The sequence below is a fragment of the Arachis hypogaea genome, chromosome 11 (assembly GCF_003086295.3).
Source record: "Arachis hypogaea cultivar Tifrunner chromosome 11, arahy.Tifrunner.gnm2.J5K5, whole genome shotgun sequence".
Taxonomy (NCBI): Eukaryota; Viridiplantae; Streptophyta; class Magnoliopsida; order Fabales; family Fabaceae; genus Arachis; species Arachis hypogaea.
In genome coordinates, this window is record NC_092046.1 from 29,141,616 (window position 1) to 29,164,284 (window position 22,669).

The following is a 22,669-nucleotide window of genomic DNA, read 5'->3' on the forward strand; positions in this document are numbered from 1 at the left end:
CAATTTCTGGACTACTATGAGTTTGTGTGTTTTTCTGTGATTTCAGGTATTTTCTGGCTGAAATTGAGGGACTTGAGCAGAAATCAGATTCAGAGGTTGAAAAAGGACTGCTAATGCTGTTGGATTCTGACCTCCCTGCACTCAAAATGGATTTTCTGGAGCTACAGAACTCAAAATGGTGCGCTTCCAATTGCGTTGGAAAGTAGACATCCAGGGCTTTCCAGCAATATATAATAGTTCATACTTTGGCCAAGAATTGATGACGTAAACTGGCGTTCAACGCCAGCCTTCTGCCCAAATCTGGCGTCCAGCGCCAGAAAAGGATCCAAAACCAGAGTTGAACGCCCAAACTGGCACGAAAACTGGCGTTCAACTCCACAAATGGCCTCTGCACGTGCAAACTTAAGCTCAGCCCAAACACACACCAAGTGGGCCCCGGAAGTGGATTTATGCATCAAATACTTACTCATGTAAACCCTAGTAGCTAGTTTATTATAAATAGGACCTCTTACTATTGTATTAGGCATCTTTGGACGCCTGGTTCTTAGATCAAAGGGGCTGGCCATCTCGGCCATGCCTGGACCTTCACTTATGTATTTTCAAACGGTGGAGTTTCTACACTCCATAGATTAAGGTGTGGAGCTCTGCTGTTCCTCAAAGATTAATGCAAAGTACTACTGTTTTCTATTCAATTCTTCTTATTTCGCTTCTAAGATATCCATTCGCACCCAAGAACGTGATGAAGGTGATGATTATGTGTGACGCTCATCATCCTTCTCCCTTATGAACGCGTGCCTGACAAACACTTCCGTTCTACATGAATTAAGCTAGAATGAGTATCTCTTAGATCTCCTAACCAGAATCTTCGTGGTGTAAGCTAGAATGATGGCGGCATTCAAGAGAATCCGGAAAGTCTAAACCTTGTCCGTGGTATTCCGAGTAGGATTCAATGATTGAATGACTGTGACGAGCTCCTAACTCGCGATTGCAGGGCGTTAGTGACAGACGCAAAAGGATAGTAAATCCTATTCCAGCATGATCGAGAACCGACAGATGAATAGCCGTGCCGTGACACGGTGCGTGAGCATATTATTCACTGAGAGGATAAGATGAAGCCATTGACAACGGTGATGCCTCCAGACGATTAGCCGTGCCGTGACAGGGCATTGGATCATTTTCCCGAGAGATGACCGAAAGTAGCCGTTGACAGTGGTGATGTATCACATAAAGCCAGCCATGGAAAGGAGTAAGACTGATTGGATGAAGATAGCAAGAAAGCAGAGGTTTAGAGGAACGAAAGCATCTCCATTCGCTTATCTGAAATCCCTGCCAATGAATCTACATAAGTATCTCTATCCCTTTTATTGTTTATTTTAATCTAATAAAATATCATGTTTAAATCTGCCTGACTGAGATTTGCAAGGTGACCATAGCTTGCTTCAAGCCAACAATCTCTGTGGGATCGACCCTTACTCACGTAAGGTTTATTACTTGGACGACCCAGTACACTTGTTGGTTAGTTGAACGGAGTTGTGTCCACACATAGTAGAGAGCCATAATAATGATTCCATACAATAACAAAGAGTACTACATTAATGTGATCACAATTTCGTCCACCAAGTTATTGGCGCCGTTGCCGGGGATTGTTTGTGTTTGGACAACTGACGGTTCATCTTGTTGCTCAGATTGGGTAACTTTCTTTTCGTTTTCTTTTTTTAAAATTTTTCAAAATATTTCAAAACTTTTCTCAACTGTTTTTGAAAAAAAAATAATAAAAATGTTTTCAAAAATAAATTATTCTATGGCTTCAAAATTTTTAAGAATGAATTCTAGTGTTTCATGAAATATGTTGAATCATATCTGGCTGTAAAGCCATACCCAAACTGCTTTGGGGTTGGCTAATCACTTCAGTGGAGTCATGCCCAATTCTTTGGATAGAGCATGTTAGGCTTGTCATGTCTGAATTATACTCATATTTTGATTAAAGCTTGGCTGGCTATTAAGCCATGCCTGACCCTTTGATTGGAGCTTTAAGACTAACATGGCAAGATTCCTGGAATTCATATTAAAAATTTTGGAATCCTTATTTTTCTTTTTTCAAAATAATTTTTCGAAAAATATAAAATAAAAATCCAAAAAAAATTAGAAAATCATAAAAATCAAAAATATTTTTGTGTTTCTTGTTTGAGTCTTGAGTCATATCATAAGTTTGGTGTCACTTGCATATGCATCTTGCATTTTTTCGAAAATATCATGCATTCATAGTGTTCTTCATGATCTTCAAGTTGCTCTTGGTAAGTCTTCTTGTTTGATCTTGATGATTTTTGTTTTGTGTCTTTTCATGTTTATCATATGCATTCTTGAATTCTTAGTGTCTAAGCATTAAAGAATTCTAAGTTTGGTGTCTAGCATGTTTTCTTTGCATTAAAAAAATTTTTCAAAAATATGTTCTTGATGTTCATCATGTTCTTCATAGTGTTCTTGGTGTTCATCTTGACATTCATAGCATTCATGCATGCATTCATTGTTTTGATCTAAAAAAAATTTCATGCATTGCATAATTTTCATGTTTTTCATAAAAATTCAAAAATAAAAAAAAAATATCTTTCCCTTTTTCTCTCATCAAATTCGAAAATTTGGATTGACTTTTTCAAAATTTTTTAAAAATCAAATTGTTTCTCATGAGTCCAATCAAATTTTCAATTTGAAAATCTTATCTTTTTCAAAATCTTTTTCAAAAATCAAATCTTTTTCAAATTTCTTAGTTATTTTCGAAAATTTCAAAAATATTTTTCAAAAATCTTTTTCTTATTTTATATCATAATTTTCGAAAATAACATAAACAATTAATGTTTTGATTCAAAAATTTGAAGTTTGTTACTTGCTTGTTAAGAAAGATTCAAACTTTAAGTTCTAGAATCATATCTTGTGATTTCTTATGAATCAAGTCATTAATTGAGATTTTAAAAATCAAATCTTTTTCACAACTAATTTCTATCATATCTTTTCAAAAATATCTTCTTATCTTATCTTTTCAAAAATATCTTTTAAAAAAAAAATTTATCTTTCCTAACCTCCTAACTACTTATCTTTTCAAAATTGGTTTTCAAAATTTGTTTCAACTAACTAACTAACTTTTTGTTTGTTTCTTAACTTTTTCAAAACCACCTAACTAACTCTCTCTCTCTCTAATTTTCGAAAATATCTTCCCTCTTTTTCAAAAATATCTTTTCAAAATATCTCTTCTAACTTCCTAACTTCTTATCTTTTCAAAATTTATTTCAACTAACTAACTAACTTTTTGTTTGTTTCTTAACTTTTTCAAAACTACCTAACTAACTCTCTCTCTCTAATTTTCGAAAATACCTCCCTCTTTTTCAAAAATTTCTTTTTAATTAACTAATTATTTTTATTTTCTATTTTTGATTTCAAAAATTTTCGAAAAAATACTAACATTTTTCAAAAACTATTTTCAAAAATCACTAACTCCTTTTCAAAATTAATTTTCGAAAATTCCCTCCTTCTCTCTCATCTTATTCTATTTACTCATTCATATCCTAACATCTCATCTCACATCTCAAGCCTCCTCACAGTTGTGTTTCTTCCATTACATTACATTCTTTGTCTCCCCTTCTTTTCTTCCACTCACAAAGGGATCCCTATACTGTGGTATAAAGGATCTCTATTATTATTATTATTATTATTTTTCTGTCCATTCTTCCTTGTATGAGCAGGAGCAAGGATAAGAACATTCTTGTGGAAGCAGATCCAGAACCTGAAAGGACTCTGAAGAGAAAATTTAGAAAAGCTAAAATACAACAATCCAGAGACAACCTTTCAGAAATTTTCGAACAGGCAGAAGAGATGGCAGCCGAAAATAATAATAATGTAAGGAAGATGCTTGGTGACTTTACTGCACCTAATTCCAATTTACATGGAAGAAGCATCTCCATTCCTGCCATTGGAGCAAACAACTTTGAGCTGAAACCTCAATTAGTTTCTCTGATGCAGCAGAACTGCAAGTTTCATGGACTTCCATCTGAAGATCCTTTTCAGTTCTTAACTGAATTCTTGCAGATATGTGATACTGTTAAGACTAATGGAGTAGATCCTGAAGTCTACAGGCTCATGCTTTTCCCTTTTGCTGTAAGAGACAGAGCTAGATTATGGTTGGATTCTCAACCTAAAGACAGCCTGAACTCTTGGGATAAGCTGGTCACGGCTTTCTTAGCCAAGTACTTTCCTCCTCAAAAGTTGAGCAAGCTAAGAGCTGATGTTCAAACCTTCAGACAGAAAGAAGGTGAATCTCTCTATGAAGCTTGGGAAAGATACAAATAGTTGACCAAAAAGTGTCCTTCTGACATGCTTTCAGAATGGACCATCCTGGATATATTCTATGATGGTTTATCTGAGCTATCAAAGATGTCACTGGACACTTCTGCATGTGGATCCATTCACCTAAAGAAAACGCTTGCAGAAGCTCAAGAACTCATTGACATGGTTGCTAATAACCAGTTCATGTACACTTCTGAAAGGAATCCTATGAGTAATGGGACGCCTATGAAGAAGGGAGTTCTTGAAGTTGATACTCTGAATGCCATATTGGCTCAGAACAAAATATTGACTCAGCAAGTCAATATGATTTCTCAGAGTCTGCATGGAATGCAAGCTGCATCCAACAGTACTCAAGAGGCATCTTCTGAAGAGGAAGCCTATGATCCTGAGAACCCTGCAATAGCAGAGGTAAATTATTTAGGTGAACCTTATGGAAACACCTAAATCATCCAAATTTCTCATGGAAGGATCAAAAGCCTCAACAAGGCTTTAATAATGGTGGAAGAAACAGGTTTAGCAATAGCAAACCTTTTCCATCATCAACTCAGCAACAGACAGAGAACTCTGAACAAAATGCTTCTAATTTAGCAAATCTAGTCTCTGATCTATCTAAGGCCACTGTAAGTTTCATGAATGAAACAAGGTCTTCCATTAGAAATCTGGAAGCACAAGTGGGCCAGCTGAGTAAAAGGATCACTGAAATCCCTCCTAGTACTCTCCCAAGCAATACAGAAGAGAACCCAAAAGGAGAGTGCAAGGCCATTGACATAAGCGCCATGGCCGAACCTGTGAGGAGAGGAGAGGACGTGAATCCCAAGGAGGAAGACCTCCTGGGACGTCCAGTGATCAATAAGGAGCTTCCCTCTGGGGAACCAAAGGACTCTGAGGCTCATCTAGAGACCATAGAGCTTCCATTGAACCTCCTTATGCCCTTCATGAGCTCTGATGAATATTCCTCTTCTGAAGAGAATGAGGATGTTACTGAAGAGCAAACTGCCAAGTTTCTTGGTGCAATCATGAAGCTGAATGCCAAATTATTTGGCATTGATGCTTGGGAAGTTGAACCTCCCTTGTTCGTCAATGAACTGAGTGATCTGGATCAACTGACATTACCTCAGAAGAGACAGGATCCTGGAAAGTTCATAATCCCTTGTACCATAGGCACCATGATCTTCAAGGCTCTGTGTGACCTTGGTTCAGGAATAAACCTCATGCCCCTCTCTGTAATAGAGAAACTGGGAATCTATGGGGTGCAAGCTGCTAAAATCTCACTAGAGATGGCAGACAGCTCAAGAAAACAGGCTTATGGACAAGTAGAAGATGTATTAGTAAAGGTTGAGGGCCTTTACATACCTACTGATTTCATAATCCTGGATACTGGAAAGGAAGAGGATGAATCCATCATCCTAGGAAGACCTTTCCTGGCCACAGCAAGAGCTGTGATTGATGTTGACAGAGGTGAAATAGTCCTTCAATGGAATGAGAACTCCCTTGTGTTCAAAACTCAAGGATCTCCCTCTGCAACCATGGAGAGGAAGCAGAAAAAGCTTCTCCCAAAGCAGAGTCAACCAGAGCCCCCACAGTCAAACTCTAAGTTTGGTGTTGGGAGGCCACAACTAAACTCTAAGTTTGGTGTTGAACTCCCATATCCAAACTCTAAGTTTGGTATTGGAGAGTCTCAACAAAGCTCTGCACATCTATGAGGCTCCATGAGAGCCCACTGTCAAGCTATTGACATTAAAGAAGCGCTTGTTGGGAGGCAACCCAATGTTTATCTAATTCTTATTTTTATTGTTTTTCATGTTTTCTTAGGTTCATGATCATGTGGAGTCACAAAATAAATATAAAAATTGAAAACGGAATCAAAAACAGCAGAAGAAAAATCACACCTTGGAGGAGCATCTGTCTGGCGTTCAAACGCCAGAACAGAGCATAGTTCTGGCGCTGAACGCCCAGAATGGGGGAATCCTGGCGCTGAACGCCCAGAACAAGCATGGTTCTGGCGTTCAACGCCAGAAATGGCAGCAAAGGGGCATTGAACGCCCAAAATGGGCACCAACCTGGCGCTGAACGCCCAGAGTTGTGTGCAAGGGCATTTTGCATGCCTAAATTGGTGCAGGGATGTAAATGCCTTGACACCCCAAGATCTGTGGACCCCACAGGATCCCCACCTACCTCCACTCACTCTCTTCTCTCTTCTCCATCATCCTCTATTCCCAATAAACACTCTTCCCTATTAATTCTTTACCACTCACATCCAAACACCCACTTTCCTTCAAAATTCAACATCTCTTTCCCACCCAATCCCACCCATATGGCCGAATACACATCTCCCTCCATCTCCTCCATATCTTCTTCTTATTCCTCTATTCTTTCTTCTTTTGCTCGAGGGGGAGCAACATTCTAAGTTTGGTGTGGTAAAAGCATAGCTTTTTTGTTTTTTCCATAACCATTGATGGCACCAAAGGCCAGAGAAACCTCTAGAAAGAGGAAAGGGAAGACAAAAGCTTCCATCAAGGGTCTATAGCTCAGTGGTAGAACATTTGACTGCAAATCAAGAGATCCCTGAGATACCTCAGGGGATACATTTTCTCCCACACAATTATTGGAAGCAACTAAGGGTGGAACATCAAGAGCACTCCATCATCCTTCATGAAATCAGAGAAGATCTAAAAGCAATGAAGGAGGAGCAGCAAAGACAAGGAAGAGACATAGAAGAGCTCAAGGATATCACTAAGGTGGATTCATTCCTTGTTCTTGCTTTCTCTATTTTTCGATTTCTATGTTATGTGCTTATCTATGTTTGTGCCTTCATTACATGATCATTAGTAGTTAGTAACTCTGTCTTAAAGTTATGAATGTCCTATGAATCCATCACCTCTCTTAAATAAAAACTATTTTAATTCAAAAAGAACAAGAAGTACATGAGTTTCGAATGTATCCTTGAACTTAGCTTAATTATATTGATGTGGTGACAATGCTTCTTATTTTCTGAATGTATGCTTGAACAGTGCATATGTCTTTTGAAGTTGTTGTTTAAGAATGTTAAATATGTTGGCTCTTGAAAGAATGATGACTAGGAGACATGTTATTTGATAATCTGAAAAATCATAAAAATGATTCTTGAAGCAAGAAAAAGCAGCAAAGAACAAAGCTTGCAGAAAAAAAAAATAGGCGAAAAAAAAATAGAAAGAAAAAGAAAAAGCAAGCAGAAAAAGCCAATAACCCTTAAAACCAAAAGGCAAGGGCAAATAAAAAGGATCCCAAGGCTTTGAGCATCAGTGGATAGGAGGGCCTAAAGGAATAAAATCCTGGTCTAAGCGGCTAAACCAAGCTGTCCCTAACCATGTGCTTGTGGCGTGTAGGTGTCAAGTGAAAACTTGAGACTGAGCGGTTAAAGTCAAGGTCCAAAGCAAAAAAAGAGTGTGCTTAAGAACCCTGGACACCTCTAATTGGGGACTTTAGCAAAGCTGAGTCACAATCTGAAAAGGTTCACCCAATTATGTGTCTGTGGCATTTATGTATCCGATGGTAATACTGGAAAACAAAGTGCTTAGGGCCACGGCCAAGACTCATAAAGAAGTTGTGTTCAAGAATCATCATACTGAACTAGGAGAGTCAATAACACTATTCGAAATCTGAAGTTCCTATAGATGCCAATCATTCTGAACCTCAATGGATAAAGTGAGATGCCAAAACTATTCAAGAGGCAAAAAGCTATAAGTCCCGCTCATATGATTGGAGCTATGTTTCATTGATAGTTTGAAATTTATAGTATATTCTCTTCTTTTTATCCTATTTGATTTTTAGTTGCTTGGGGACAAGCAACAATTTAAGTTTGGTGTTGTGATGAGCGGATAATTTATACGCTTTTTGGCATTATTTTTAGTATGTTTTTAGTAGGATCTAGTTACTTTTAGGGATGTTTTCATTAGTTTTTATGTTAAATTCACATTTCTGGACTTTACTATGAGTTTGTGTGTTTTTCTATGATTTCAGGTATTTTCTGGCTGAAATTGAGGGACTTGAGCAGAAATCAGATTCAGAGGTTGAAAAAGGACTGCTGATGCTGTTGGATTCTGACCTCCCTGCACTCAAAATAGATTTTCTGGAGCTACAAAACTCAAAATGGCGCTCTTCCAATTGCGTTGGAAAGTAGACATCCAGGGCTTTCCAGCAATATATAATAGTCCTTACTTTGGCCAAGAATTGACGACGTAAACTGGCGTTCAACGCCAGCCTTCTGCCCAAATCTGGCGTCCAGCGCCAGAAAAGGATCCAAAACCAGAGTTGAACGCCCAAACTGGCACGAAAACTGGCGTTCAACTCCACAAATGGCCTCTGCACGTGCAACACTTAAGCTCAGCCCAAACACACACCAAGTGGGCCCCGGAAGTGGATTTATGCATCAAATACTTACTCATGTAAACCCTAGTAGCTAGTTTATTATAAATAGGACCTCTTACTATTGTATTAGGCATCTTTGGACGCCTGGTTCTTAGATCAAAGGGGCTGGCCATCTCGGCCATGCCTGGACCTTCACTTATGTATTTTCAAACGGTAGAGTTTCTACACTCCATAGATTAAGGTGTGGAGCTCTGCTGTTCCTCAAAGATTAATGCAAAGTACTACTGTTTTCTATTCAATTCTTCTTATTTCGCTTCTAAGATATCCATTCGCACCCAAGAACGTGATGAAGGTGATGATTATGTGTGACGCTCATCATCCTTCTCCCTTATGAATGCGTGCCTGACAAACACTTCCGTTCTACATGAATTGAGCTAGAATGAGTATCTCTTAGATCTCCTAACCAGAATCTTCGTGGCGTAAGCTAGAATGATGGTGGCATTCAAGAGAATCCGGAAAGTCTAAACCTTGTCCGTGGTATTCCGAGTAGGATTCAATGATTGAATGACTGTGACGAGCTCCTAACTCGCGATTGCAGGGCGTTAGTGACAGACGCAAAAGGATAGTAAATCCTATTCCAGCATGATCGAGAACCGACAGATGAATAGCCGTGCCGTGACAGGGTGCGTGAGCATATTATTCACTGAGAGGATAAGATGAAGCCATTGACAACGGTGATGCCTCCAGACGATTAGCCGTGCCGTGACAGGGCATTGGATCATTTTCCCGAGAGATGACCGAAAGTAGCCGTTGACAGTGGTGATGTATCGCATAAAGCCAGCCATGGAAAGGAGTAAGACTGATTGGATGAAGATAGCAAGAAAGCAGAGGTTCAGAGGAACGAAAAGCATCTCCATTCGCTTATCTGAAATCCCTGCCAATGAATCTACATAAGTATCTCTATCCCTTTTATTGTTTATTTTAATCTAATAAAATATCATGTTTAAATCCGCCTGACTGAGATTTGCAAGGTGACCATAGCTTGCTTCAAGCCAACAATCTCTGTGGGATCGACCCTTACTCACGTAAGGTTTATTACTTGGACGACCCAGTACACTTGCTGGTTAGTTGAACGGAGTTGTGTCCACACATAGTAGAGAGCAATAATAATGATTCCATACAATAACAAAGAGTACTACATTAATGTGATCACAATTTCGTCCACCAATAGTTCATGGGGTTTTCTGTGGATATGCAAATACTCACTTCTTATTGACTCCTAGGTCTAGAAAGTCTCCTTCAAGCTTCAAGTGACATACTGCTATGACCTCTCATTATTCCTTTATCCTTGGCTATTACTTTGTTCATAAGCTTTATTTGAGTGTCATGTGTAGCAAGTTCATTTTCTTTTCTTTATACTTGACACATTATTCACCATAGACACTTGGCTCACATTCCTTCTTAAAACATTGATGCCCAGCACCTCTTTGGGTTACTAAATGCCTTGTAGATAGGTTGCTCTTGATAGTGGACTTTCAGCTGATGATCCCGGATTAGTTAACCCAAGTCACCGAGTGTTGAAGCACTCCTAAGAGCTTACTAATCCAAGCAGATCCTAGTACAAAGACATCACAGGCATATATTTTAGAGTTCAAGCTATTGGTGTCCAGCTTTGTTTCTTTTTGTTTCCTTTTGTTCTGCCACTTTTTGGCTATCTTTTTTTTCTTTCCTTCTTTTTGTGTTTCTTTCTAACCAAGGAAATTTTTTTGTTTAATTGAGATTCATAGACAGTAGGCCACTCTTTACTTAGAATGAGGTATCCTAGCTCTTTATTCACTAAAAGTGAGCTATTATACAATCACACACATACCACCACTTACTTTTATTCTACTTCTATCTAACAGAGACCATCTTACTTCATATTCAAGCATTTCTTTTATTGAATTTAAAAATGCAGGGGACAACACATGCTTCTTGTCAAGTGAAAATAAACACACAAGCACACACATAAACTAGCCTACTTATTTTAAAAGAAACAAACATAATGCAAAGGATTTTAATTAAGAAGAACTACTTAGAAATGCAAAGACAACTTAGAACAGATAGAATGCATGCTTTTTTTCTTTGTAGTGATGAACAAGGAGCAAGTCCACCTTTCATTTGTCATGCCTTTTCTTTCTCCTTTCATACACTTGGCTGCTAGTGTTCCCACCATCCTTGTTTGGTGCCTGTTGATCTTGCCAAAAGCCAGCCTTATTCATAGCCTCCTCCATTCTATCTTCAAGTCTCATAGCCCTGCTTACTTCTACCTCACTTCTCTTTTTGAAGAATTCATCAAAAGTTGGGAATGCCGGATCCATGTTGTGCAAATGTTCTCCAATATAGTTCAGTTTGATTTGGCTATTGATGTTGTAATCGGCTTGTACTTCATACCTTGCATCTTGGAGTGTTGTGAACTCTTTAAGAGCCTTCAAATTTTCAGCTTGCATTTGCTCCAACTTCCCAAAAGATTCATGAGATTGAAAGGCATGTTCTTCTTGCATCACAAGAAATCTTGACTCGAATTCATTTTGTTTGTTCATTATTCTTAGCTCCCTTTCTTCTTGTGCTTGTTGGTTTTTCATGTACAGAGAATGGTATTCCTCTTGCCTTTCTTGGATTCTCGTGTACTGTTGAGACAATCTCCCTATTGCTTCTTGCATTTGAGTCATATCCATATTGCCATGTGGGAAAAAGTGTGGCTGTTCCTCCTCCTCTTGTGGCTCTTCTTCTATGTGTGGCTCATCTTCTTCCATTGGTTCTTCTCTTTCCCTTCCTCCATGTGGTCTTCGGCCTTGATGTGCTTCAAGGGGCATCATCATTCGTTCAATGGTTATGGGCATGCCTTGGCTTAACCACATTGGATTCTCCTCTTCCATTGGAACCTTAGCCTTCGCACACAACCTCCAAATGGTGCTCGGATAGTACAACCAAGATCCGGCCGAATTCTTTTCAGCTAGCTTTTGAATGTCTCTTGCAAGGATTTCATGAACTCTTATCTCTCCTCCCACAATGATGTAATGCAGCATCACGGCTCTCTCCCTGTTAACTTCTGAGGTGTTCACTGTGCCCAGAATTGATCTTTTCATCAACTCATACCATCCTTTTGCTTCCGGAGTGAGGTTACATCTCTTCAGGAACTTGTATCTGTTCTTGTTATCTCCTTCCCACTCTGAGTTCTCAAAACAAATGTCTCTCGCAATCTCCTCATAATCCTGATCTTCATTCAATCTTTGTTGGTATCCCGGTTCATCAAAGCGGACTGACTTTAGTTTCAAGACTTTCTTGATTGCATCCGGGCTAAAGTCTACTTCCACCCCCCGCACATAGCTCTTGTACATTGGGGGCTCACGCATGTCAAGCCTTGGGACATTTGCATAGAACTCTCTTATGATATTGGCATTGATTCGGGTGGCTGGTGATGCAAGTTCCTCCCACCTCCTCTTCCGGATTTTGTTCTTCATTTCTTGACATCCATCATCCGGCAACAAGAATGGAATTTCAGGATAGATTCTTTTCTCGTTCATCCATTGAATTTGCATTTGATGAAACCAAGACTTGAACCTCCGTTGGTCATATTCATGTGTGTCTTCCTCCACTATGGGATCTTTTCCTTTTCTTCGTTTGGTTCTTGAGGAGGATGCCATGATCACTTGGTTGGTTGAGAAGGGGTGTGAAGAATGTTGGAGAGTTTGATGTGTGTTTGGAGCAAAAAGAAATTGAGACCGCACTTGCTATGACAAGAAATGATGAAGAGAAGTTTAAGTGGTTGGAGTTTAAAGTAAGAGAAATGTTGCACAAAGCTTGTTATGTTGAGGAGTGATGAAGGGAGTAAAGTTTCCAAGGTTGAAGTGATTCGGTCATGTGCATGGCTTGAAGGTGGTATGCTTTTAAATGAGCAATGAAGGGTTGGGATGCAATTAGACTTATGGAGATCAAAGGTATGCATGTAAGGATGAATGAAGACAAAGTTTTCTCCTTCCCTTGCCTTTGCCGTGATCATTCTCAAGGAGTGGCAGATTTCTTTTTCGAGGCATGTGATGGGATTTTGTCTTCATGCTATGCTTTCCTTTGTCTTGTCTTTTTCTTTGGAGATTCTTTGACCTCCTAGTCACCACAACAAGACAACATACATTAGTCTTATCCAACCGTAGCAAGAGTGTTCTTTTTTTTTAAAAACTATGTGAACCATCAATTCTTATCTCATTTGAACCGTGACACTCTCTTTGGAGGACACCAAACTTAATGTTTGGTAATGTATAAAGAAAATGAGTCTCTTCCTCCAATTAGTGAAGTTCAAATGTTACATGTTCATAAGAATTATTTTCATTACACTTTCTTTTTCTCTCTCTTTTTTTTTTCATGAAGGATCAATTGTATCCTTAAATCGGTGCATCAAAGTTTGATGAACACCAAACTTGTTTCTTGTCAAAGGGTACATCACAATTAATGCCTTCATTACCGAATAAGAATTTTTCTATTTATAAGGTTTTGGAAAATAACAAATGTATGATTATTGATGCATGAGTTTCAAATTTTCATGAAGCTATGTGGACACCAAACTTAGTGTTTGGCCATATGCTTTATCAAGACATTTTAAGCATGTGAAACAAAATTCTTTGTAACATTGGTTTAGTGTGCTTGGAGGTACACCAAACTTAGTATATGTTTCATAACAGTGCATGCAGTCAATGGACATGTTCATGAAAAGAGAAAAGAATTCATGCTCAAATGATCATAACTTATTGAATTTAAAATGACATGAATCTTAAAGCATGGGTTGCCTCCCATGGAGCGCTCTTTTATTGTCACTAGCTTGACATTGAGGCTTTCTTTTATGGTGGTTGGTGCTTGTAGGGCCTCAATTTGTCTCCCCTGACCGTGATACTCTTCTTTGTTCTCTGGTGTTCAATTTTAGCATGTTCTAATGATAGTATGTTGCTGACAGTGTAGTAATCCTCGGTTTGTTGATTTGCCCCCAGCTGTTGATATATCAGTTGCACTTTGTCACCTTTGGAAAGCCCCTCTGTTGGAATCTTTTTGTTCTTCCAACCCCTTTTTGCTTTGTTTCTGCGCTTCATCTTTCCTTTTGGTGATCTTTCTTTTCTGGCTGTAGGCTTTCCTTGGGGACCTCTCTTCTCAGTGGCCAGTACTCTAATATCCTCTTGGGCTTCTTCATCAGTTTGCACAATCCTTAGCATTGGGATGTTGCTGTGACTTTCCTGGTCATTTTTCATATAGTCTTTCTTCTCCTTGCTAAATTGTGCCTCTGGTAATACCTTCAGAGTGACACTCTGGTCATGCATCCTGAGAGTTAATTCCCCTTCCTCTACGTCTATGATAGCTCTAGCAGTGGCCAAGAATGGCCTTCCCAGTATAACAGAGTCACCATCATCATCGTTTGATTCTAGAACCACAAAATCAGTAGGGTATATAAAACTGTCCACCTTGACCAAAAGATTTTCAATTACACCTCTGGGGTATACCATTGACTTGTCTACCAGCTCCAGAGACATTTGTACTGGTTTGACCTCCTCTATATGCAGCTTTTTCACCAAGGAGGATGGTATTAAGTTAATACTTGCTCCGAGATTGCACATTGCTTTAGTGATGGTCAATTCCCCAATGGTGCAAGGCAACAGGAAGCTTCCTGGGTCCTCAAGCTTGGGAGGAAGCCCCTTTTGAATCAAGGCCCTGCATTCCTCAGTAATCATTATGGTTTCTTTCTCATCCCAGCTTCTTTTCTTGTTGATAAGATCCTTCAGAAACTTGGAATATAGAGGCATTTGCTCAAGTGCTTCAGCCAAGGGAATATTGATTTTCAGCTTCTTAAAAATCTCAAGGAATTTGTGAAAATGCTGGTCTTTAACCTCTTTGTTAAACCTCTGGGGATATGGCAGTGGAGGTGTGATGCTCTTTCCTATTTGCTGCTGTCCCTGAGCTACTTCCTTTGAGCTATGTGGCTGGTTGTCCTTCTTTTTAAGTTTCTCAGTGCCTTTGTTTGGCATCACAACTTGCTCCTTAGCCTCATCTGCCTTTATTTGATTCTCATCCTCCGTTGGTTCTTTGATGTTCTCTGTTTGCTTCCTTGTAGTGTCATTGTTGCTTATCAATGTTCTCCCACTCCTTAATTGTATTGCCTTGCATTCCTCCTTGGGATTTGGGATTGTGTCACTGGGTAGTGAGTTTGAAGGCCTCTCAATAGATACTTGCTTGGAGAGTTGCCCCATCTGTCTCTCTAGGCTCTTCAGGGAAGCTTCCTGATTCTTGGTTACCATTTCCTGATGTTTCAACATTTTGTCTATCATGGCCTCCAAGTGAGTGATTCTTTGGGCTTCAGGTGATACTTGAGGTGGGTTATGAGATGTGGGTGGTGGATGGTAGGTGTTTTGGTTGGTGAGTTGGTTATTAGATTGGTATTGGTTGAGGTTGGGGTGGTTGTTTTGAGGTTTTCTATAGGGGTTTTGGTTAGTCTGCTGCTGGTTGTGATTTTGGTTGCTTCTTGGGTTGTGTTGGTTTGAATTCCTCTGCCATGGTTGTTGGTTTTGGGTATGGTTATCTCCCCATCTGAGGTTTGGGTGGTTCTTCCAGGATGGATTGTATGTATCACAATACACTTCATTTGGTCCTTGGTTGTGCATAAACTGTACTTGCTCTTGTTGTTGTTCTTCTTGAGTTTCTTCACTCTGTCCCCAAGTGGTTGATGGTTGGCTAGTGTTCACTGCTGCAACTTGGAGACTATCAATCCTCTTGGCCATTTGCTCAAATTGTTGTTGGATTTGCTGCTGCATCATCTTGTTTTGAGCTAGGATTGAATCCACTCCTTCTAGCTCCATTACTCCTCTCCTTTGTGATGGTTGGCGGCCTCTTTGGTGAGAAAAGAAATATTGGTTGTTGGACACCATATCAATGAGTTCTTGAGCTTCTTCTGCAGTTTTCATGAGTTGCAAGGAACCTCCAGCTGAATGATCCAAAGCTTCCTGGGATTTCAGTGTTAAGCCTTCATAGAAATTTTGAAGCTTCTCCCACTCATTAAACATAGCAGGGGGACATTTCCTGATCAGAGCCTTGTACCTCTCCCATGCCTCATAGATGGGTTCGGCCTCCTGATGCACGAAATTGTGATCTCTGGTAATGGCTTCTTAGGCCAGATACTCTGATCTAGTTTTACAGTCTGTCACAACTTCGATACAACTAACCAGCAAGTGCACTGGGTCGTCCAAGTAATACCTTACGTGAGTAAGGGTCGAATCCCATGGAGATTGTTGGTATGAAGCAAGCTATGGTCACCTTGCAAATCTCAGTCAGGCGGATATAAAATAATTATGGAGTTTTCGAATAATAAATAATAAAATAGGGATAGAGGTACTTATGTAAATCATTGGTAGGAATTTCAGATAAGCGAATGGAGATGCTTTACGTTCCTCTGAACCTCTGCTTTCCTGCTATCTTCATCCAGTCAGTCTTACTCCTTTCCATGGCTGGCTTTATGCAAGGGCATCACCGTTGTCGGTGGCTACATCCCCTCCTCTCAGTGAATAATATGCTCACGCACCCTGTCACAGCACGGCTATTCATCTGTCGGTTCCCGATCATGCTGGAATAGGATTCACCCTCCTTTTGTGTCTGTCACTAACGCCCAACAATCGCGAGTTTGAAGCTTGTCATAGTCATTCAATCATTGAATCCTACTCAGAATACCACAGACAAGGTTTAGACCTTCCGGATTCTCTTGAATGCCGCCATCATTCTAGCTTACGCCACGAAGATTCTGGTTAGGAGATCTAAGAGATACTCATTCTAGCTTTATTTCATGTAGAACGGAGGTGTTTGTCAGGCACGTGTTCGTAGGGGAGATGGTGATGAGCGTCACACATAATCATCACCTTCATCACGTTCTTGGGTGCGAATGGATATCTTAGAAGCGAAATAAGAAGAATTGAATAGAAAACAGTAGTACTTGCATTAATCTTTGAGGAACAGCAGAGCTCCACACCTTAATCTATGGAGTGCAGAAATTCTACCGTATGAAAATACATAAGTGAAGGTCCAGGCATGGCCGGGATGGCCAGCCCCCTAAACGTGATCAATAGTCTCCTAAGATGAACAATGGAACAAAACTGAGACCAAAGATGATCTAATACAATAGTAAGAGGTCCTATTTATAATAAACTAGTCACTAGGGTTTACATGAGTAAGTATTTGATGTATAAATCCACTTCCGGGGCCCACTTGGTGTGTGTTTGGGCTGAGCTTGAGTGTTGCACGTGCAGAGGCCATTTGTGGAGTTGAACGCCAGTTTCTGTGCCAGTTTGGGCGTTCAACTCTAGTTTTGGATCCTTTTCTGGCGCTGGACGCCAGATTTGGGCAGAAGGCTGGCGTTGAACGCCAGTTTACGTCATCAATTCTTGGCCAAAGTATGGACTATTATATATTGCTAAAAAGCCCTGGATGTCTACTTTCCAACGCAAATGGAAGCGCGCCATTTCGAGTTCAGTAGCTCCAGAAAATCCACTTTGAGTGCAGGGAGGTCAGAATCCAACAGCATCAGCAGTCCTTTTTCAACCTCTGAATCTGATTTCTGCTCAAGTCCCTCAATTTCAGCCAGAAAATACCTGAAATCACAGAAAAACACACAAACTTATAGTAAAGTCCAGAAATGTGAATTTAACATAAAAACTAATGAAAACATCCCTAAAAGTAACTAGATCCTACTAAAAACATACTAAAAACAATGTCAAAAAGCGTATAAATTATCCGCTCATCACAACACCAAACTTAAATTGTTGCTTGTCCCCAAGCAACGGAAAATCAAATAGGATAAAAAGAAGAGAATATACTATAAATTCCAAACTATCAATGAAACATAGCTTCAATCAAATGAGCGGGATTTATAGCTTTTTGCCTCTTGAATAGTTTTGGCATCTCACTTTATCCATTGAGGTTTAGAATGATTGGCATCTATAGGAACTTCAGATTTCGAATAGTGTTATTGACTCTCCTAGTTCAGTATGATGATTCTTGAACACAGCTTCTTTATGAGTCTTGGCCGTGGCCCTAAGCACTTTGTTTTCCAGTATTACTACCGGATACATAAATGCCACAGACACATAATTGGGTGAACCTTTTCAGATTGTGACTCAGCTTTGCTAGAGTCCCCAATTAGAGGTGTCCAGGGTTCTTAAGCACACTTTTCTTTTGCTTTGGACCTTGACTTTAACCGCTCAGTCTCAAGTTTTCACTTGAGACCTACACGCCACAAGCACATGGTTAGGGACAGCTTGGTTTAGCCGCTTAGACCAGGATTTTATTCCTTTAGGCCCTCCTATCTACTGATGCTCAAAGCCTTGGGATCCTTTTTATTTGCCCTTGCCTTTTGGTTTTAAGAGCTTTTGGCTTTTTCTGCTTTTTTTTTTTTTCTATATATATATTTTTTTCGCCCCTTTTTTTTTTCTGCAAGCTTTGTTCTTTGCTGCTTTTTCTTGCTTCAAGAATCATTTTTATGATTTTTCAGATTATCAAATAACATGTCTCCTAATCATCATTCTTTCAAGAGCCAACATATTTAACATTCTTAAACAACAACTTCAAAAGATATATGCACTGTTCAAGCATACATTCAGAAAACAAGAAGCATTGTCACCACATCAATATAATTAAGCTAAGTTCAAGGATAAATTCGAAACTCATGTACTTCTTGTTCTTTTGAATTAAAACATTTTTCATTTAAGAGAGGTGATGGATTCATAGGACATTCATAACTTTAAGACATAGTTACTACTACTAATGATCATGTAATGAAGACACAAACATAGATAAGCACATAACATAGAAAACGAAAAGCAGAAGAATTAAGAACAAGGAATGAATCCACCTTAATGATGTCCTTGAGCTCTTCTATGTCTCTTCCTTGTCTTTGCTGCTCCTCCTTCATTGCTTTTAGATCTTCTCTGATTTCATGAAGGATGATGGAGTGCTCTTGATGTTCCACCCTTTAGTTGCTTCCAATAATTGTGTGGAAGAAAATGTATCCCCTGAGGTATCTCAGGGATCTCTTGATTTGCAGTCAAATGTTCTACCACTGAGCTATAGACCCTTGATGGAAGCTTTTTATTTTCCCTTTCCTCTTTCTAGAGGTTTCTCTGGCCTTAGGTGCCATCAATGGTTATGGAAAAAACAAAAAAGCTATGCTTTTACCACACCAAACTTAGAATGTTGCTCGCCCTCGAGCAAAAGAAGAAAGAATAGAAGAATAAGAAGAAGATATGGAGGAGATGGATGGGAGTGTGTATTCGGCCATATGGGTGGGATTGGGTGGGAGAGAGATGTTGAATTTTTTAAGGTGGTGGGTGTATGGATGTGAGTGGTAAATGGGAAAAAAGAAGGGATGATCATGAATGGAAAGAGAGATGATGAGGTAGGTGGGGATCCTGTGGGGTCCACAGATCCTGAGATGATCCTGTGGGGTCCACAGATCCTGAGGTGTCAAGGCATTTACATCCCTGCACCAATTTAGGCATGCAAAATGCCCTTGCACACAACTCTGGGCGTTCAGCGCCAGGTTGGTGCCCATTTTGGGCGTTCAACGCCCCTTTGCTGCCATTTCTGGCGTTGAACGCCAGAACCATGCTTGTTCTGGGCGTTCAGCGCCAGGATGCTCCCATTCTGGGCGTTCAGCGCCAGAACTATGCTCTGTTCTGGCGCTGAACGCCAGACAGATGCTCCTCCAGGGTGTGATTTTTCTTCTGCTGTTTTTTATTCCGTTTTCAATTTTTCTATTTATTTTGTGACTCCACATGATCATGAACCTAAGAAAACATGAAAAATAATAAAAATAAGAATTAGATAAACATTGGGTTGCCTCCCAACAAGCGCTTCTTTAATGTCAATAGCTTGACAGTGGGCTCTCATGGAGCCTCACAGATGTGCAGAGCTTTGTTGAGACTCTCCAACACCAAACTTAGAGTTTGGATATGGGAGTTCAACACCAAACTTAGAGTTTGGTTGTGGCCTCCCAACACCAAACTTAGAGTTTGACTGTGGGGGCTCTGGTTGACTCTGCTTTGAGAGAAGCTTTTCAAGCTTCCTCTCCATGGTTGCAGAGGGAGATCCTTGAGTTTTGAATACAAGGGAGTTCTCATTCCATTGAAGGACTATTTCACCTCTGTCAACATCAATCACAGCTCTTGCTGTGGCCAGGAAAGGTCTTCCTAGGATGATGGATTCATCATCTTCCTTTCCAGTATCCAGGACTATGAAATCAGTAAGTATGTAAAGGCCCTCAACCTTTACTAATACATCTTCTACTTGTCCATAAGCCTGTTTTCTTGAGTTGTCTGCCATCCCTAGTGAGATTTTAGCAGCTTGCACCCCATAGATTTCCAGTTTCTCTATTACAGAGAGGGGCATGAGGTTTATTCCTGAACCAAGGTCACACAGAGCCTTAAAGATCATGGTGCCTATGGTACAACGTATTATGAACTTTCCAGGATCCTGTCTCTTCTGAGGCAATGTCAGTTGATCCAGATCACTTAGTTCATTGATGAACAAGGGAGGTTCAACTTCCCAAGTATCAATGCCAAATGATTTGGCATTTAGCTTCATGATTGCACCAAGAAACTTGGCAGTTTGCTCTTCAGTAACATCCTCATTCTCTTCAGAAGAGGAATACTCATCAGAGCTCATGAAGGGCATAAGGAGGTTCAATGGGATCTCTATGGTCTCTAGATGAGCCTCAAAGTCCTTTGGTTCCTCAGAGGGAAGCTCCTTATTGACCACTGGACGTCTCAGGGGGTCTTCCTCCTTGGGATTCACGTCCTCTCCTCTCCTCACAGGTTCGGCCATGGCGCTTATGTCAATGGCCTTGCACTCTCCTTTTGGATTTTCTTCTGTATTGCTTGGGAGAGTACTAGGAGGGATTTCAGTGATCCTTTTACTCAGCTGGCCCACTTGTGCTTCCAGATTTCTAATGGAAGACCTTGTTTCATTCATGAAACTTACAGTGGCCTTAGATAGATCAGAGACTAGATTTGCTAAATTAGAAGCATTTTGTTCAGAGTTCTCTGTCTGTTGCTGAGTTGATGATGGAAAAGGTTTGCCATTGCTAAACCTGTTTCTTCCACCATTATTAAAGCCTTGTTGAGGCTTTTGATCCTTCCATGAGAAATTTGGATGATTTCTCCATGTTGAGTTATAGGTGTTTCCATAAGGTTCACCTAAGTAATTTACCTCTGCTATTGCAGGGTTCTCAGGATCATAGGCTTCTTCTTCAGGAGAAGCCTCTTGAGTACTATTGGATGCAGCTTGCATTCCATGCAGACTCTGAGAGATCATATTGACTTGCTGAGTCAATATTTTATTCTGAGCCAATATGGCATTCAGAGTATCAACTTCAAGAACTCCCTTCTTCATAGGCGTCCCATTACTCACAGGATTCCTTTCAGAAGTGTACATGAACTGGTTATTAGCAACCATGTCAATGAGTTCTTGAGCTTCTGCAGGCGTTTTCTTTAGGTGAATGGATCCACCTGCAGAGGTGTCCAGTGACATTTTCGATAGCTCAGATAAACCATCATAGAATATATCCAGGATGGTCCATTCTGAAAGCATGTCAGAAGGACACTTTTTGGTCAACTGTTTGTATCTTTCCCAAGCTTCATAGAGGGATTCACCTTCTTTCTGTCTGAAGGTTTGAACATCATCTCTAAGCTTGCTCAGCTTTTGAGGAGGAAAGTACTTGGCTAAGAAAGCCGTGACCAGCTTATCCCAAGAGTTCAGGCTGTCTTTGGGTTGAGAATCCAACCATAATCTAGCTCTGTCTCTTACAGCAAAGGGGAAAAGCATGAGCCTGTAGACTTCAGGATCTACTCCATTAGTCTTAACAGTATCACATATCTGCAAGAATTCAGTTAAGAACTGAAAAGGATCTTCAGATGGAAGTCCATGAAACTTGCAGTTCTGCTGCATCAGAGAAACTAATTGAGGTTTCAGCTCAAAGTTGTTTGCTCCAATGGCAGGAATGGAGATGCTTCTTCCATGTAAATTGGAATTAGGTGCAGTAAAGTCACCAAGCATCTTCCTTACATTATTATTATTTTCGGCTGCCATCTCTTTTTCCTGTTCGAAAATTTCTGAAAGGTTATCTCTGGATTGTTGTATTTTAGCTTCTCTTAATTTTCTCTTCAGAGTTCTTTCAGGTTCTGGATCTGCTTCCACAAGAATGTTCTTATCCTTGCTCCTGCTCATATGACAAAGAAGAAGGCACAGAAAAATAATAATAATAATAGAGATCCTTTATACCACAGTATAGGGATCCCTGTGTGAGTAGAAGAAGAGGGGGAGACAAAGAATGTAATATAATGGAAGAAACACAACTGTACCGATGGAAGAGATGTGAGATGAGATGTTAGGATATGAATGAATAAATAGAATAGGATGGGGGAGAAGGAGGGAATTTTCGAAAATTATTTTTGAAAAGGAGTTAGTGATTTTTGAAAATAGTTTTTGAAAATTGTTAGTATTTTTTTTTCGAAAATTTTTGAAATTAAAAAATAAAAATAAAAATAATTAGTTAATTAAAAAGAAATTTTTGAAAAAGAGGGAAGATATTTTCGAAAATTAGAGAGAGAGAGAGTTAGTTAGGTAGTTTTGAAAAAGTTGAGAAACAACCAAAAAGTTAGTTAGTTAGTTGAAACAAATTTTGAAAAGATAAGAAGTTAGGAAGTTAGAAAAGATATTTTGAAATCATATTTTGAAAAAGATAAGATAAGAAGATATTTTTGAAAAGATATGATAAAATTAGTTTTTGAAAAAGATTTGATTTTTAAAATCACAATTAATGACTTGATTCATAAGAAATCACAAGATATGATTCTAGAACTCAAAGTTTGAATCTTTCTTAACAAGCAAGTAACAAACTTCAAATTTTTGGATCAAAACATTAATTGAT

General features: G+C 39.5%; 2 non-coding genes across 2 annotated transcripts; one reads left to right on the forward strand and one right to left on the reverse strand.

The window, feature by feature from the left end:
• Positions 1–4,260: 4,260 nt before the first annotated feature.
• Positions 4,261–4,368, reverse strand: LOC112725717 (small nucleolar RNA R71). The gene has a single exon (XR_003164805.1). It is a non-coding gene; the product is annotated as a small nucleolar RNA R71 (small nucleolar RNA).
• A 16,956-nt stretch (positions 4,369–21,324) lies between these two features.
• On the forward strand, positions 21,325–21,432 carry LOC112725965 (small nucleolar RNA R71). The gene has a single exon (XR_003165041.1). It is a non-coding gene; the product is annotated as a small nucleolar RNA R71 (small nucleolar RNA).
• Positions 21,433–22,669: the final 1,237 nt, after the last annotated feature.